Source organism: Lathyrus oleraceus, chromosome 5 (assembly GCF_024323335.1).
Source record: "Lathyrus oleraceus cultivar Zhongwan6 chromosome 5, CAAS_Psat_ZW6_1.0, whole genome shotgun sequence".
NCBI classification, from domain to species: Eukaryota; Viridiplantae; Streptophyta; class Magnoliopsida; order Fabales; family Fabaceae; genus Lathyrus; species Lathyrus oleraceus.
This window is the reverse complement of record NC_066583.1, coordinates 295,738,431-295,757,615: the sequence shown is the minus strand read 5'-3', so window position 1 is coordinate 295,757,615 and position 19,185 is coordinate 295,738,431. Positions and strand designations below refer to the sequence as shown.

General features: G+C 36.2%; 1 long non-coding RNA gene across 1 annotated transcript; it reads left to right on the top strand.

Annotated features, from left to right (window-relative positions):
- The first annotated feature begins 7,065 nt into the window (after nt 1-7,065).
- LOC127084061 (uncharacterized) lies at nt 7,066-8,759 on the top strand. Its single transcript, XR_007788614.1, has 2 exons — nt 7,066-7,254; nt 8,495-8,759. It is a non-coding gene; the product is annotated as an uncharacterized LOC127084061 (long non-coding RNA).
- Nucleotides 8,760-19,185: the final 10,426 nt, after the last annotated feature.

Below are 19,185 nucleotides of genomic sequence, written 5' to 3'. Positions count from 1 at the left end.
AACCAACGTAAGTATGCATTAGACATCCTAACTGAAACTGGTATGCTTGACTGTCGTCCGATTGATACTCCTATGGATCCCAATGTCAAGCTTCTTCCGGGTCAGGGGGAGTTGTTGAAAGACCCGGGAAGATATCGACGTCTAGTGGGTAGACTCAATTATCTTACCGTCACCAGACCGGATATTACTTTTGCAGTGAGTATTGTGAGTCAATTCCTTAATGCTCCTTGTGATACTCATTGGAATGCCGTTATTCGGATTCTCAGATATATAAAGAATGCACCAGGAAAAGGCCTATTATATGAAGATAAGGGTGATGCTAAAATCACTTGTTACTCAGATGCAGATTGGGCAGGATCACCGTCGGATAGGAGATCCACTTCTGGATATTGTGTTCTTATTGGAGGAAATATGATCTCATGGAGAAGCAAGAAACAAAACACAGTTGCATTATCTAGTGCTGAAGCTGAATATCGGGCTATGGCAGCAGCCTCAAAAGAACTTGCTTGGCTTAAGAATTTGCTCTCAGAACTTAGGTTCGGTGACCTTCAGAACACAAAACTCATATGCGACAATCAAGCGGCACTCCACATTGCGTCCAATCCGGTTTTCCATGAACGGACCAAGCACATAGAAATAGATTGTCACTATGTAAGAGACAAGGTACTGTCGGGAGAAATAACCACGGAATTTGTCAAATCTGAAGATCAATTGGCTGATATGTTTACCAAGTCTCTCAGGGGTTCTCGAGTGAATTATATTTGTAACAAGCTCGGATCATACAATATATACGATCCGGCTTGAGGGGGAGTGTTAAGAATATGTTATCAATCAATTAGTATTGATTGATATTCAATTAGTCATAACTGTAATTGATATTATTTCCTATTGTATATTCCCTATTTGCATATAAATATACACCATGTGTGATCATATTAGACACACAGAGATACAATTACAATAACATAAAACCCCTGAAGCCCTCATCCATTACAGTCATCCGTCTTAAATTTGATGATTTACATTCCCTCCTATTTCTCCATCGCTTTGTATTATAAATCTAAGATATTTAAACGGTGTGACTTGTGAGATGATATGGTCTTCATCTTTCACCTATAGATTTGAAACACTTCTCCTTTTTTTACTAGATATGTCTTATTTCTACTTAGAAGAAAGTCAAAGGTTTCTAAAGTTCGTCACCAACCTTTTCGTTTAGATTCTCCTCCGACTCTCTAAGTAGGATTATATCATCTACAAAAAACATGCATCTTGGTGCTAGCTCTTGGATGTGTCATGTTAGTACATGCAAGATTAAAGTACAAAGGTAAGTACTTCAAGTTGAACCTTGATTCAAACCTATTATAATAGGAAAATTGTTCGTCTCTCCACCCTGTGTCCGCGCAATAGTTGATATCTCTTCATACATATCTTGAATAACTCAAATATATGCAATCATTAGCCATTTACTCTCAAGGGGTTTCTAGTAAATATCTTTAGGCACTCCATCATACGCCTTCTCCAAGTCAATAAAGATTAAGTGCGAGTCTTTTGATCCATCCATTAGTGCTTCATCACACGTTGTAGTAGATAGATCGCTTCCTTGATCGGCATCCCAACATAAAACCAAATTAATTCGTAGTGATTTGAGTTTATTTTCTTAGTCTGCACTCAATCAATTTTTTCATAACTTAATGGTATTACTCATAAGTTTAACTTGTCTATAATCAAAGCTTCTAAAGGCTAGACACTCAACATTCCCATCAATGAGAAATGGACTATCTGCCTCAATCCTCACACTCGAAGAACAAACATAATTGAAGTCCCAAAATACACATTACACCTCTCCCCCGAGATTGACTCAATGCATAAGAAGATTAACCCACGTGACTCTTTTATTTGACAAAGCACACTTAGAGTAAATGTTTACTACAAAAGAACGGGCCTAGAAGCCCTAAACTCCAAACTAACACCAAGATAATCAGGATGAGAAAAGAGAAGAAAACAAAGAAGTCTCTTTCCCATTACACCACATCGAAAGAAGGTCGCCATTGTTACCAATTGCTTGAATAAAACTTCACTCACATGTTAATCTACTACATGTTAATTATAATCTAAGAGTGTATCACGAAAAATATTATAAAAATTTAGGGCATTACTTTATCCACACCGTGTGGTGCTAGTTCATTACGGTAGTCTCAAAAATCTATATATTCCGGAGATGCATCTCTGGACGCATCCAAATTACACACCCCTAAGGCTTGAGCGACTGAGGGCCCGTTTGTTTTGCCTTTTTTTAGAAATGATTTTTATAGTATTATATATTTTAGTGTAAAAAAATTTTACAAAGAAACTTTTCATAAAAACTTCAAATGAAAATTTTGTTTGAATAGTTATTCTTAAAATGTTATTTTAGGTACTTTATCATTTTATCGAAACTTTTTTTGGATATCAAAATTTCAAAAAATCACTTAATTTTGAAGCTATTTCAAATAGCTTTTTCTAAAAATCATTTTTTAGATACAAACTTTTTTAAAAATTTGTGATTTTGACTATATTTTGATCTTCAATAATGTATATTTATGTTATACAATGAACAATTCAATCTTTTAATATATAAAAAATAAATTTAGAAAAACTTGTAATATTTTGAAAAACATTTTTGTAAAATCCATTTTAAAAAATACAAAGAAAAAATCCATTTTTTTAAAGCTAAAACAAACTGGCCCTGAGTCACCCCCATTTTTCCAAAAATATTTTCAGAGATGCATATCTGTAATCATATTATGGCTAATTCATATGTGTATCTCCGTAACAACCCTTATTTCAAAACTCAAAGAAGTTTACGGAGATGCATCTTCATAATTCACTTTGTAAGCTTAAACCAAAAACCAGGAACAGATGGATGCATAAAGTTGAAGAAAAAGATAAATTAATATCAAAATATGTAACATTACATAGATAATCGTAACATAAATACATAACGTAAATTTAACAATATATTTCAGCAAAATGTTGCAACATCTCAGAATATCTTTGGTCAATCTCACAATATTTGCATCTAGCTCGAACAGAATTAGACCTTTTGTTTCGTAATGGTGAAATTTGTTCCACATAACCCTTAAATCTTCATCTATCTTCAGCTCAAAGTTGTCGAACTGAATCTTCCATTCATTTTCAATCGAGGGTAAACGCTACTCGAGCTTCACAACTCTTCGATTGTTTGAATATTGCAGGAGATTCTCTAATATGGAATTTAGATCTACAAGAGAGGTGTACTTTGTTACCCTAAATTCAAGTGAGGGTTTCACACCATTGAAGTAGAAAAATGCGATATGTACATATATGTTCATTTTCTGGTGCGGTGTGTTTTTATGAACAACATGAGATGAGAGACCACATATTTATACAAGTTTTAGATCATTATGGACCTTAGAAACCATATCCCTGTCTCAGAGGATATTTTGGATATACATATCCATAATCTCCTTTTTTTTCAACTTAAGGGTTTCTATGGAGAAGTATCTCTTAAATACCCCATATTTGGTGTTTTTTGAATTTGAAATGGGGATATTCCATAAGTGTGTCTCCAAAAACTCCCTGGTTTCCATACATAACCTGTTTTATGCAAGGCCAAAAATGTTAAGAGCTTGAAAAAGTAAGTTTTCGTAAAATTTACAAATTGTTATCAAATTGATTTTGAATATAGATTACATATGTATCAAACTGTGTTAACAATACATACAAAAAACGAGTCACCATCTAAATACATTGTAAGATAAAAATTAAAAAGCCTTAAAACTTGTGTCATTGTCACCTAAATTTATTTCTATGGGTTCCTCCGCCTTTGACATAAACGGGGCGAGGCTCACTTGCGACACCTTTGATATGTGTATTAAGTGCATCTGAAGATGTATCTCTGAAATATGGAAGGACAAATTCAGATTTTCAATTTGTTCACCCTCACCCCATGGGGTGGATAAAGTAATATCCAAAATTTATTTTAAAAAGTGGTTTGTCAAATTAGTGGGCTTTGGTGGCCAATTTTTCTCAAGCCCAAAACATGCATGTTCACGTAACGTTTGTGAGAATTTTTCCTACCACCCCACACTTTAACCTGACACCCCCAAAATTTTAATAAGACCTATACTACCCTTGTCAAAACTTTATCAAAAATGGACGAACGAAAAATCGGGTAGAACCAATAAAATATTAGGTATAAATCAAAAATTATGGTAGTGTGTTTAAATAGTCTGGTATGCATTTATACTGTTTTTAAAAAAAATATGTGTGAGAGAGTTTACCAAATTTTTTAAAAACGTCATGTTCTACCAGATTTTTGGCAAAACTGAAAAAAATTGGGCAGTGTAAAGTCACCAGTTTTTTAAAAACCCCTTGTAGTTACGTACTTTTTTGACCCATAGATGATGGCGCTTCCACTGACGACACACATACTTAGCAAATTCTCTCAAATCGTTAAAATTCCATTGGGCATCGACTCTAAGTTGATGATATTGTCCCAAACACGTCAGAGAATCTGGGGTTTATTGATGCATATCAAACTGTAATAGACATATTGCACAAAACTTCATGCGGGAGATCTATCACGACGCGAAAAATACCCAAGCGCATCGCACGCTCGATGATACAATAGAGTCGTCGCTGATCTTTATTTACTCCGAAAGGAAAGGAAAAATATCACTAAAACCCAAGGGGGGAAATAGGTAAGGGAGTCGGTTATGCGAGGGGAAGGTATTAGCATTCCTCACAATTTTCATACTCGACGGGAACCATTTTGCTTGTTCTTTGCGTGAATGGGTGTTACTATCTAGAGCTTACTTGTGAAAGGGGAAAAAGGTTTATAATTAATGTGCTCGTGGAGGATTTTGGCCCTCGTGCCTATGTATCCTCATAATGCAATGAGGAAATCAGAGATCCGTAGTTCGGAGTAGAGAATAAGTGTGTGTTATTTGTTTTTAGCGAATAATTATAATTGTATCCTAGAAGTGTGTAGAAGTTAGCTGATTTGATCCTAGTTCGGATACTCCAAGCTTTTAGTCTGACTGCTAAGAAATAGATTATAAAAGTTCTTTTCTGAAAGAAGAGTTGTTGTCTTGCAAAAAGGTTTAAGTGTCAAAAGAAAAAAGAAAGAGTTGATTGAATAGGGAAAGTGTTGTAAAGTTAAAGGTGTTGTAAAGGTTTGGTTTGAACAAAGAGTGTATAATCTAGATCCATTGAGTAGGTGTATCTGAACCAAAGAGTGTGGCTAATGCAGAAATGTAGGATTTTTCCTAGATCCAAGGATCAAGACATACAAATGGGGTTTCCAGAGCATGAAGCTCCATAGGGCAAGATCTGAAGGTTGCTAGAGCATGAGGCTCCACAGGACAATGCATGAAGTTCGCCAGAGCATGAGGCTCCACAGGGCAATGCATGAAGTTGTCAGAGCATGAGGCTCCACAGGGAAAAATAAAAGAAAAGGGTTTGCCAGAGCATGAGGCTACACAAGGCAATGCATGAGGTTTCTAGAGCATGAATCTCCACAGAGCAATGCATGAAAGATATTGATTCGGAGATGGGTGTTTGACCATGAGGTGCTTGACCCAAAGAAATATGGATGCTAAAGAAGGTTGTGTTTGGTCCAAAGAGAAGAGTATTATTGATGTTGATTGAAGTGTTGGAGTGTTGTCTGTTCAATATGGGGAAGAAGAATTGTCGATTATATGACTTGAATTGCACTAAAGTCTATGAATAGAGGCAAATACTCTAAATAACTAAGGCCTACGTCCTGTACGCAGAGGCACTCATAACAAGGATAGGAATAATTTGTCTCATCCTTCTTCGTTGTATAAGGCTTGTGACGCACAATTCACATCGTAACTGACAAGTGTTGAAGAGTCTTTTTGTTGTGTTTGATGCTCACAGTCTTCATAATCTTGTATGACGTCTCAAGCTTGTGTCTGACTTGAGTTTGAAGTCTTGAGTCTAAGTTTGTCTTTAGTTATCCAGTGCAACACCACACACATAGGGTAAGTCCCATAAAGTGATCAATAAACTTTTTATCACTTGACTGGACATGGGGTTTAGGCATCTGTCAAAGGATTAATTGATCAAATAAGATTTTGATCAACTTAATCAATCGGAGGTAGGATCAAGTTAAGAATTAAGCACAAGGATTTTAAGTATAAAAACCTTAAGGGAAACAAATCAATTTCTAAAAATTATTATGAACATGTGCATGTTATTTTCTAAAGAAGGGATTTAAATTGAAAATCATTCGAAAGCTAATGGTTAATTTCTAAACTAAAATACTTAAAGTCTAAATCAAAATCAAAATGTGTCATTATTTATTAAAATGTGGATTAAAGTGTTAACCTTGTCAAAGTATTTTTCCATTAAAAATGGATTAAAAGAATTAAAAACTAATAAGAAATAAACAAAAATCAAAAGGAAAACAAAAAGAAGTAAGAAAAGATGGGCGGGGTGTAGTGGTGACGAGGAGGTGTGTGTATAACAACTAGTTTGTTGTTGGGCTCAAGAGGAGGCCCAAGGTTATGTTGTGTGTCGTTGTTCACTATGGGGTGTATGTTGGTTGCAGGGGTGTAGTGAGGAATTTCTGATGGTCCTAAAGCCCAGATGCGAAGCCATAAGGAGAGTGGGGAGGATTTCAAGCAAACTCAGCTCAATTCCCTCAAACATTCAAACTCTTTCACGTTGCAACCTGAGCTAAGAACTCAGTCGCACCGGAAATTGCCTCTGGCGGTGGCGGAGGGCCAATCCCCTCAAACCACATATCAACATGACTGTCTCACCATGCTATCTCATAAATATCACCTTGATTTTTTCTAAATCCTTCTCTGCAACCCAAATCGAACCCAAATGAGAAAAAAAACCTAAATCTAAAGATCCAAATTAAATGGTGGTTACAAACTATCTGGAGTCCAAACCCTAGGGGTTTGTCTCCCAAATACAGACTTTACATCATGGTGAGGCAATTTAAGCAAGGAGATGTAAGTCAGCTAACCTTCAAGGCGAAAACTTATTTTAGTGATGGTTGCAATGGCGAAGACGATGACAAATTCGAAGAGAAAATCAAGAACGTCCATTAAAACTTCAAGCTTTCAAACTCTTCTTGCTTCAATTTCCTTCTTCTTCTTCCAATCGGTTGTTGTCTGCAGGAAAATTTGCACGTCGTTGAATCTGTGTGGTGTTGAGGCTTGTGTGAGATTGATGCGAATGAGTAGAGAGAATTGTGAGGTAAGAGTGATGAAACTGAATGAGATTCTCAGAGAATTCAGTGAGAGAACAAAGAGAGCTTAGAGAGAGATTGATCAAAATGTTGATGATTTGGTGATTTTCTAGATAATGTGATTGGATCCTAATGATTGAGTAATGAATAGAATTTATAGAGGGTGAATTGAGTAACAAACTCGGACAGTCCGGGTAGGGGTGTTAGGGCAGATAACAGAGTTAAACTTCTCATGTTGAAGTTAGTTAAGAGTTAATATTTATGTTAGATGACTGTTGATTGCAGTTAGATTCAGTTTGAGTTAGTTGGATTTTCTGTTACAGCAAGTTATTGAGTTGCATAATTAGTTAAAATTGATTAGAGTTAATTGTTAGTAGTTGTCAATGTTCTGCTAAGTTTAACTCTGTTAAAATAATGTCTAGTTAATAATTGAGATTCTATTAAGAATTGGTTATTATTTAGTTAAGTTAATTGAGTTAAATGGTTTGAAAATTAGCTTGGATGAATAGATGTTAATTGTTAGAAACTAGTTAGATTTCTGAAACATTCAATTCAATTGAATCCTATTAGGAAAAAACTGTTAATAATAGGATGTAAACGAAGCTAGAGCAAATGGTTAGCAAGACTACTTACATTGGTTGTCATGAATTCAAGTAAGGAGGATGGTTGGTTAGGATGAAATTAGTGAGTTTGGTTGCAACTAGTGAACTTAATGTTAGGTATGTTAGTATTGTTTTTGAATTGAGATTATTGTTGTGATAATGAGTTGTTAGGGAGTGGTTAGCATGAAATGGCTATGTTGGAATGATGTTCGAACTGGTTTGCAATGCCCTTGAATCAATGGAGTGATTGTCAATGCGATAATGACTGAATTTGGAGTGTTAATTATGATGATGTTAGATTGTATTAGAGACATGTTATAATTGGCATGGAATGGGAAGAGTGAGTCAAGTGCAGTTTTAATCTATGTTGAATGTTAATGAATTAAAACTACCATGAAATTTCCTTTACAATTGATAATATTATGCAACTGGAACTAATATGGCAGTTAGGTTATTTGATTAAAAATTAGTTAGAATGCCTTATTAAGGGAAATTGGTTTGATGTGAAAATCGGGAACTAGAAGGTTATGACATTGCTTCAAAATCTTTTATGAAATAGTTTGAATGTTGAATTGTGGGACTGTCATGAAATTATTGAATATGGTTATATATTTATCTTTAAAATGAAATTGGTGTGTGCTTGCAGGTTTGGCTTAGAATGGCTTGAGGAAAATCTCATGAAGGTCCTGGTATGAAACAAGGCATGGGTCAAGTCATGGTATAGTGAAGAATTTTGAATACATGTATGCACAAAGAAGGAATGAAGAAGGAAAAAGGGAACTAGGTCTTAGGATTAGACATTTGACCGAAAGTCAATCCTAGGACAAGAACATGTAAAATTGTGCACTTGTAATCTGGGTTTTTGTGATGTATTTTTACATTTAGCAATGAATACAACTTCTTGAAATGAACGTGACTTGTTCCTTAAGCAACAATGCTTTCTTTCCAAAATCCAAACCTTGAATGTTTTAATTTGAAATACCTTTGAAAGAAACTAACTTTGTATAAATGCCAAAATATGAACCAAGCAATGATCATTAGTAATCACTAAATGTCATCTATAGGAACATGATCACCAAAAGTCAAGTCTTAACTATGCCTTTCACAATCACCTATTCCCTGATGCCATCCTAAGATTGTACCAAGAATTAAGGTATATCCCATATTAACCTCAAGCTTGTGGTATCCAAGTAACTTGTCCATGCATTATCCATAATCCAATGCTCTATATCACAAATAGCAAACCTTTGAATCAATGATGTTTTAAGAGGAAAATATGTGTAATTATGAATTAATGACCTAGATAACTAAGAGGATGCAGATGAATCAAATTAAAAGTTAGATAAAAAAGTGAAAAGGGGAAGGCAAATTTTGGGGTATGACAGTTGCCTCTATTTAATCTTCTTGAACCTATATGACGTCAACTTTTCGGGCATTCGAGGTGGAAGAGGATTAAATACAAGAATATCCAAAATTTTGACCGTTAAGGCTAAAGATGTATTAAAAGGAAGGTAAGTGTATTTATTGGGACTTGTTTATTGGGGATATGGAATGGCAGAGAAGCCTTTGCGTGAGGTCATCTGTTGGGGATTGACCGAAATATTATGTTGGGGAAATAGATCAGTCATAAGAGAAATGTTCGATGTGTATGATATATGTTGTGTATGTTTGATCTTTCATGATGTGTGTGTCATACCCTCAAATTAACCCTACTCTCATACCACTTTCATAACCCTAATGCATTGGCATATGTTCATATACCCATCATCTCATTTGCATCTTGCATCCATAACAAGAGAACAAGAAAGAAAACTCAAGGCATGAAGTTTATACCTGAGCACCAAGATCCTTTGATCAAGTTGGGGTGTGCCTAAGAAACCCTAAATCCTAATTCTCATCCTCAGCATCCTTTGACCTTGGGGATTACTCAAGTCATTCCACTCACCTCCAAGAACCCTAATTGGATGGTGATCTCACATTGAAGACTTTGCTTGTTCATCTAGTCACCCATGGACCTTAACCCTAGTTTCTTGATCCTATGTGGCTTGCATGAGCCATCATCCACTTTGTGACATGGACTTACCTTTGAGGACCCATAATATCTAGACTTTGATCATGCCTCAACCTTGTGATTTGCTTCAAGACACCTTTTGTACCCCAAACCCTAATTTTGTTTGACTTTGGCATTTGATGAACCTTGTGATCCAAGAAGTCGTAATTTGTGCACCCTTTTCCTTTTAGGCCTTGCCTTACTTGATCACCTTATCTTTCATTAATACCTTCACCAATAATTCAAGCTATTTTCAACCATCATTCACCAAGAAAACATTAATTTCATCCATGGTACAAGTTCTTGGTTTGGTCTTGAATCATCAATTTCATTTCATTGGTTTCATCCATGAATATGACGTATAATCATCCCACCAAGCTTAAAGGCTTGTTTTCCATTAATATATAACCATTTGAGCTTCAAAAATTTATAATGGTATCTTGGAATTCTAGAAAACTCAAAATTGCATTTTAGGGCATGTTGGTTGGTCATGTTTTGGCAAGTTTGGCCTATCATTTGGTCCAAACCCCATAAATTTTTCATCTTTCAAGCTTTTAAGGATTTTCTTTGATCCAAATGTGCTAATTGAATCCTTATTCAACTTTGTTTCAAGGCCCAATACTTAATTCATTGGGTAAGGACCTCAAATTATGGATTGGCCAAGTTAGTCAAGATGCCTAGTCAGGCCTATAAACATGTCCATGACCTCCACTTTACATCGATGTCATTTCCACACCACAACTCCTTTTGACTTGGTTCGTTTTGCAACTTTTTAAGAGCATGGCAAAGATTAATTTGCCTAAGTTTCATGCAAAATGCACGAGCCAATTTTAATTGGCCTAAGTGCAAAGATAAGGTTTCATCATGGTGCATACATCATACCACAGCAGCCAAACACATGTCCATTCATTCATTAAGCCTTTAATTCATATTGTTTTAATTCCTTCTGATCACAAACATATACCATAACACTTTAAGACAAGAATTCAAGTCAACTAGAGTGCAACAAGGTCACATGTGATCAAACCCGAGCCAATGTCAAAAAGTAAATTTTTTCCAAAAAGGGTTAAAAGCCAAGGGAACATCAACATTATTGAAGCCACCATTGCTTCACCAAAAGGGTGCAAGTTGCAAAGAAAACTGAATGGAGAAGATTAGTAGGCCAAGCACATACCACACTTGATCAACAAGTTTCTCACTTTGTCACTTTTCGGGTTCCACCCTCTTCTGAAGAATCAACCTTATCTCTCCCTCCAAACCACTTCAACACTTTCCCTATAAATAGGGGATCATGTCCTACCATTTTACAAAGATTGAAAGCCAAAAAGTTGCTGGTGCAAACTCACTCTTTCTTCCTCAACAACACAACTGAAGAGTTGGAATTTCGTATCTCTCTTTCTCTCACTCAAAGCCTTCATTCATAACAGCTAGCACTGCGATTGAAGGAATCCGTTCGTGTGGACTGAGTAGAGACGTTGTCATCGTTCAACGTTCGTGATCGCCCCGTGGATCTGTATCCAAGGTTTTTGATCATTACAAGAGATCTGCACCAAAGGTTTGAATCGCCACAAGAGGTAACGATTCTATCACTGATCATGCCCATTTGTAAGGATCACTAAATGGAGAAATTTTTAAATTCCGCTGCGCCTTGGATGGCAATTCTCCTTCAGTTTGCCCCAGTTGATCTACAATCTTGAAGTCACTTTTCTGATTAAATTGAGAAATTCCTATCTCTCTTCAGGAAGCACCTTCTTCTTATGCTTCTCATTCTAATCTTGCTCACTCATTACCTCTTTTCCTTTGGAATTGACAACTTCTGCAGACTTACTAGTGGTATCCTTTACTACAGGTGGAACAATTGGTACAACCGTAGTAACGGGAACATATGTTAATGATGTTGATGCCCCTCTTTATTGAGCAGGGTTGTTATAACAGGCTTCTCTTTTGGAGGAACAACTGTTGGCGATGGAACCACCTTTGGAGTCACCTTAGAAGAAAATACACGACCAATGCGAGTCATGCCCCTTGTTCCAACTATATTCACAATTTCATCCTCAAAGAACTATATTGCCTTACCACCCATGTATGCAGTGGTGTCATACCTCCAAGGCACAACCTTGGTACTTTAATAAGGGAATGACCTAGGGACACAAATGTTGATAGGTTGAATCTTCTTTAAAGGGACCACAAATTGCTTCTTCCTATAGATGATAGTGAACGACTCAATTGTTGAAACCTCTTTGATAATTTTGGCTTTGGTGAATTGAATAACCCCTTTATTCATTAGGTCTTGCACGTAGCTTTTCAGTTCAACATATTCATTGGGTTATGCCTCACAAATAGCACAATCCTCATGAAGATCCTCTAAGAAACCATGTTCTTACAACTTCTTCATAACAACAGTCATATGAGTTTTCACCTCAACAACTTCTCTAACCAATTATGTACATTCCTCTTCCTCAATCACATTAACCACTTGCCAATTGTGGCCAGGAAAAGGATTTGTCCTCACATTATATTGTTCTTCAAAAAATGATAAAATCTTCTAGTTGATGAGCTCTTGTACTTTGGCCTTGAAGACTAGGCAATCCTGTGTGGAGTGCCCTATGTATCCAGCGTCGAAGGCATATGACACTTTAGGATTATGCCTTGGGTAATAGGGGAATGATGTATGTGGTATTTCTTTCGGCACGATTGCCCCAATATGCACAAGATAGGGTAGCAACTGAGTATATGGTACAATAATCTTGTCATAATTAGGACGCTTTCTATCTTGATTACCAGTCCAATGCTTGTTCTGGCCCTGACCTTAGTTTCTATCATTGTGATGAGGTTGCTGATTCTGGGGAGCTTAAGCCTGTTGAGGTTGTTGGCATTGAGGTTGTGGTTGTTACTGGAATGGTGTTTATTAGTATTGGGCAGTAGTAACATAAGGATAGGGGTAGTATAGCATGTGAGCCATAAGAACCTGATATTGGGGGTGGACATTCACCATCACATTGCTTGTCTCCCTTTATTTTTCTTAGTGAGGTTACCTTGTGGTTTCTTGGCCACTGCTTGTTGATTAGCAGTGCCAACAATTTTTCCGGTCTTCAACCCATTTTGAATTTGCTCTTCAATTGTCACAACATCAGCAAAGTTAAAGGACAAACTACCAACCATTTTCTCAAAGTACGAGCCCTGAAGGGTACCCATAAAAATATCAACCAATTCAATATCGATAATGCAGGTCAAACATACGCAACCATTTCACACCACCTCTGAGCATACTCTTCGAAAGCTTTATTCGTCCTTTGAGACTGGTTGCAACTGTAAACTGGTAGGAGCTATGTCCATATTGTATTTACAATGTTTCAAAAATGCTTTAGACATATCCCTTCAGAATCAAATTTTGCTACACTCGAGTCCCATATATCAATCAAGAGAAGTCCCAGACAGGCTATCTTGAAAGCAGTGGATGAGGAGTGCATCATTATCAATATAAGAAGCCATTTTCCTACAGTACATGATGACATGGCTCCTCGGATAACTCACCCCCTTGTACTTTGGTAGGTCGGGAACTTTGAATTTTTGAGGAAGAACTACGTTCGGTACTAGACACAGCTCCATGACATCCATACCATAGGCGGAAAAACCCTCAATGGCCCTGATACACTCATCTAGCAAATGGTATTCAACAAACTTGCTCTGACTTGCATCAGGAGTATTCTGATTAACAACCAACCCTTGTAGATATGCTTGAGAATTAGGAAGTTGAGCAACTTATGAAGTAGTTTGAGCATGAACTAATGGAAAAGAAAATTGGGGAAACATATGAGCAGGATACATCAACCTAGGATTAACCATCTGATTAGCAGTATGATCATGTGGGACCCATACGAAGCATATGGTGCCCTAGGATAAGTAGATGGAGGTACGACAACAATAGAAGATGCCCTAGGATAAGCATGAGGCATTCCAAATTAAAAAGAACCTGATATGGATATTGAGCAACAGGTGAAGCAGTCTGAGGTGGAATTTGGAAATGAATGGGAAAGCCCTATACTCAAGCTTATTTTTAGCAAGTGCCTTGGTAGCTGCAGGCATAGAGATATGTCGTGGTTTCTCTTGTGGAACTTCATCAGTGTCAACGTTGATAACCAGAGGAGAAATCTGGGGAGGCGTACCCCAAGGATGAGGTAGCCTCTTTTGAGTATGAAGGGGCTCCATAATGGAATCCACCTTGCCTTGAAATTGATCCATCTGGCCTTGGAACTAGTCCAAGGTTTCCTTGTAGGTAGTGTTCTCTTATTCAATATCAGCCATGATCTTTGGTTTGTTAGCCCTTGTAAGATATTTGTGGCGAGTCGTCATCTTTTTTGAACAGTTGGAGAAAAACGATGTAAGCATTTTTGTTTTTTTGTATGAAATGAAAATGTATGCATGATTGAATGAACGCATGCAAAAATAAAAATAAAACAAATTCCTAGGGAATCCAGAGATTATCAAACTGCATATAAGTAGTCATACAACTAGGGGGTGTTTGTTTCGTGGATACAAATATTATTCCCGGGAATATGACATTGGAATTCACATATTCCCTTGTTTGTTTCAAGTTTTGATAGTTTATGCCTGGGTACTTTTTATTCCCAGGAATATGTTTTGTTCATAAATTTCTCCATTTTTATTCCCATGTCAAATGATGGGAATCTTATATTCCCATGGGAATATAAAATAACCAACCATAACTTCCCACTCTCATGTTATTTTAACACATTTATTTTTAATTTTTTAATTTTTAAAATTTAATTAAATAAAACTTAAAAATATTCCTAGGAACTTTATTGATTTTGCCAAACACATTGATGGGAATAAAGTTCCTGGCAATACTATTCCTAGGAATGATATTCCCGGGATTATAATTTTAATCCATCAAACAAACACACCCTTACAAAAAGCCAGTAATGAAAGTACTTATTTTATTCAATAAGGAGAAATAAAGGGTACATTGGTTACAATCTCAAGTGTCTGCTCAATTAGCTATAAGAAGATCAACTTTGAACCTTTCGAATACAACCCTACAAACAGATACAAAGTGAAAAACAACCCACAAATGTTGTATGGAAACATATCAGCATAGGCTTCCTTTAGCAACCTTGGGAAATCTTCAGGTGTGTGGTCAACAAACTTTTCCAGGCGTGCATGCCTATCACTCCAGTATTGCACATCCTTGAGGAGATTATGCAATAAGGTGTGATCAGGTCCATAGATGAGGCCTTACAGGAAAGCTTCCTTCTGATCTAGGAGGACTTGAAGATGACGGTTGTATCTTTCCCAACAAGTGATCTCTTGGTTGAGTTGATTGGCATCTTCTCGGCTCTGGTGCGCTTGACTCTTCAACTCTTCAAATCTATAACCTCCTCAAAGACCTTATAAAGTTTGGCTTGGCGTTGAGAGAAAGACTCAACTAACTTTGCAACACGTTCTTGTTCGCTCTTCAACTTCTTCTTGTAATCTTCCAACTTGCCTTGGACTTCTTTGAGTTAGGCCTTGCAGCTTATCTCCATCTTGCTTGCCTACTCCTCACCTATTTTGGGCAAAATAATATTTTTTGTCGATTAGTACAAATAACTTTTGCTAAAATCGACGAACAAACAAACATTTTCTACCCAGAACTACGTAAGCCTTGATTCTCTATTGCACCTCGAGATACGTATAAGCAAGATTACTAAATCTTGTCGGACCCCCTAATAATAAAAACCTTTTTAGGTCATTTCTTCTTTGCACCCTAATAATAGTCTTCTTTTAAGTCCTTCACACATTAACAAAAAAATCCTAAAACTTTTCTCTTTTCTCTCTTTTCTTATCCCAAATAAGTAGAAGCTTGTAAAATAACATCATGCTAACATTAGTTCGAAACTAATTAAAAGGTTGTTGTTGAGTACAACAGACGTGAGAGGTGCTAATACCTTCCCCTTGCGTAACTGACTCCTAAACCCTGATTTAGTTGCGACGACCAATATCATTGTCATTTTTTTGGGGTTTTATCAATATTTTCCTTTTCCATCTTTAGGAATAAATAAAGTTTGGTGGCGACTCTGTTAAGTCCATCCCGCGAGTGTGCAATTGCGCTTCGCGAGCGTCGTGTTCTCATTTTTCGAGGTGCTACACTTCCATATTCCCTAAATTTCAGCCGTCGTAGCATCGAGGAAATCATCTATAAGTCTCCTTCCAAGCCACCACCAACCACTGCTTCTACTTTCAGTTTTACCACAAAACAACTTATGAGTGTCAATTGGTGGCTAAAAGACAAATAAATTGGAGCTCTGAGGTTTGGGGGAAAACCCTAAAAATGATAGTTTCATACATTTTCTACAATGTACGAAGATGAATACCGAGTACCTCAGTTAAACACTCCTAGTTTTCAATGGCTTTTCCTCCTTATCGTCATTCTCACTTCCGTAGAAAAGTTATAATACCATTGTCCGTATTTTCTATCACATCTCTCCTTCTATCATTCTAACTCAATTCGTTAATATTCGTTGTATGATTTTTCACTTGCTAATTTGTTCGGAGTGTTATTGTTTTGGATGATATACATTTTTTATTGGAACTTGAAGTATTAGCTTTTGTTATATTTTGTTGTTTATTTAATACTCTCCTTAACACACTTTTTAATACTCTCTTTTGTTTGTTATAATTCACACGGGTCTCATCGAATCATGCGGTTCCATATAAATTTGGTGAACCTATATTCTTGTTAAAATTTTAACCACTACAAAGAGTGTATGTCTAAGCGTGGGTTGGGGTCATTATTCTTGTTTCATTGATTGCACTAAAGTAGTAAGGTTTAAATTAGGGTTGTTGATTGGGTGTTTCATGAGGTTGAGAGTTTTGCATTAAATGAGAGGTGACATGAAAATATGTTTATAACTGAACCATATCTCTCACCTTACAAGTCTGTTTTGTATGTTAAGATAGGTTGTATTCAAAATTTAAGACCGGAGACATTGAAATATCATTGTTAAGGTCACATTTGTGGACCTTTTTAGCTTGCCTTTCTATTTTGATGATGTTTGGTTTAGATTTTAGAAGAAGTAAAAACTATTATATATGTGTAGAATTGATTTTACAGTGATTTTGAGGTGTTTGATTCTTCTAAAGTAGAATCGATTCTGCCTTAAGAATTGATTCTACTAGAAGCTAGAGTTTGTAGCTTTTGAGTTTAAACATGATTTTTACATTGAAATTGATTGTTCAACTCAATTTTGCATAAAGTTATCCAAACATAAATCATTTTAGCTTCAACTTATTTTTAGTTAGAATCAATTTTATAGGAAGTGAGAAGATGTATTAACAATATTTAAAGGAATATATATATATATATATATATATATATATATATATATATATATATATATATATATATATATATATATATATATATATATATATATATATATATATATATTGTAAGAACAAAAATTGTTCTACAACAGATTCCTTGATTTTGATGATAACAAAGGATGAAACCAAAAATGGCACCCTAACGAAAAGTTTCTAAGTGTGCAGGGTTCTAAAGAAAGAAGGAAGAAATCTGATGACATCATCAGATATAGAACCAGATCAGATACAAATTATCAGAAGACCAGAAGCATCTGAAGTGGAAACACGTTCAAGAAAGTCTAACTCTGAGCAAAACAGCAAAGTATCAGAAGCATCTGAACAAGAAGTAAGCTCTAGAAGTTCTGACTCTGAACAACGGTTTGTCTAACTCCAGAAACTCTCAGCGCTATCTGAAGAATCCATCAGAACTCAAAAGAGATCAACATCAGAAGCAAGATTCCAAGATTCTCAGATACACGAAGACTCTGATCAAGGAATTGCTAATTATGAAAGAGTAACGTTAAAGTCAAGTAAAGATTTGCAAATGGATTTCCTAAAACAGAAAGAGACGTTAATCTCCAATTTCAATAAAGAAGGTACTATATGTGGTAAGTAGTCATTTCAAGGAGAGAAAGTTATCCTGGCAGAAGCTATTTATGTTATGGCGTAAATTCATTTCATTACTCATCAGTTTCAACTACTACCTCACTGATCTATATAAAGGACTGAAAATCAACATTCAGCACACAAGATATACAAGCGAAAACTATACTGAAACATCAACGCTCAAGAAAACTCTCTTACTCTCTAAATCTTCACGAAGCTTTTGCTTATAACGTGAATCACCTTGTTCTTACTATTGTAATATTTGCTTTCTTAGAAGCACTCTAGATTACATAAATCTTTTATCTATTGTTTGTTTATTTCCTCAAGTGACTCTGTGTAGTCTGTATACTTGAGAGGACTAAGAGATCTTTCTCTTAGACGTTGTTTGTAATCAATCTTTCAAGATTAGTGGATTAAGTCCTTGTTGAAGGCGAAATCACCTCGGCCGGGTGGACTGGAGTAGCTTTGTGTTATAAGCGAACCAGTATAAAATCCTTGTGTGATTTTCATTTTGAAAAAGTGCTTATTTTTCCAAACAATTCAAACCCCCCCTTTCTTGTTTTTCTCACCTTCAATTGGTATCAGAGCTCCGGCTCTGTTATTGATTTTCTAATCAAACACTTAACAGTGTAGAGAGATCCAGTACGAGAAAAACTATGGCCCACTCAAATGAAAGAGATAGTTACAATGCTAAGCCTCCTGTTTTTGATGGAGAGAAGTTTGACTACTGGAAAGATAGAATCGAAAGTTTCTTTCTTGGTTATGATGCTGACCTCTGGGACATTATCACAGATGGATACACACCTCCAGTCTTAGAAAATGGAGTTGAAGTTCCCAGAAATAAGATGTCAGAAGATCAGAAACGTGTCTTCAAAAATCACCACAAGGCCAGAACCATACTTCTCAATGCAATATCGTACAACGAATATGAAAAGATCACCAACAGAGAAACAGCCAAAGATATACTTGACTCTTTGAAGATGACTCATGAAGGAAACTCCCAAGTCAAAGAGACAAAGGCTCTGGCGCTTATTCAGAAATATGAAGCCTTCAAAATGGAAGATGACGAAGCTATAGAGGCAATGTTTTCTAGATTCCAAACTCTTATTGCAGGTCTCAAGGTTCTAGACAAAGGGTATACAACTGCAGACCACGTCAAAAAGATAGTCAGAAGTCTGCCAAAGAAATGGAGACCTATGGTTACTGCTCTGAAGCTGTCAAAGGATCTGAACAATATCAGCCTTGAAGAACTTGTCAGTTCTCTCAGAAGCCATGAGATAGAACTAGAGGAAGATGAGCCTCAGAAAAGGATCAAG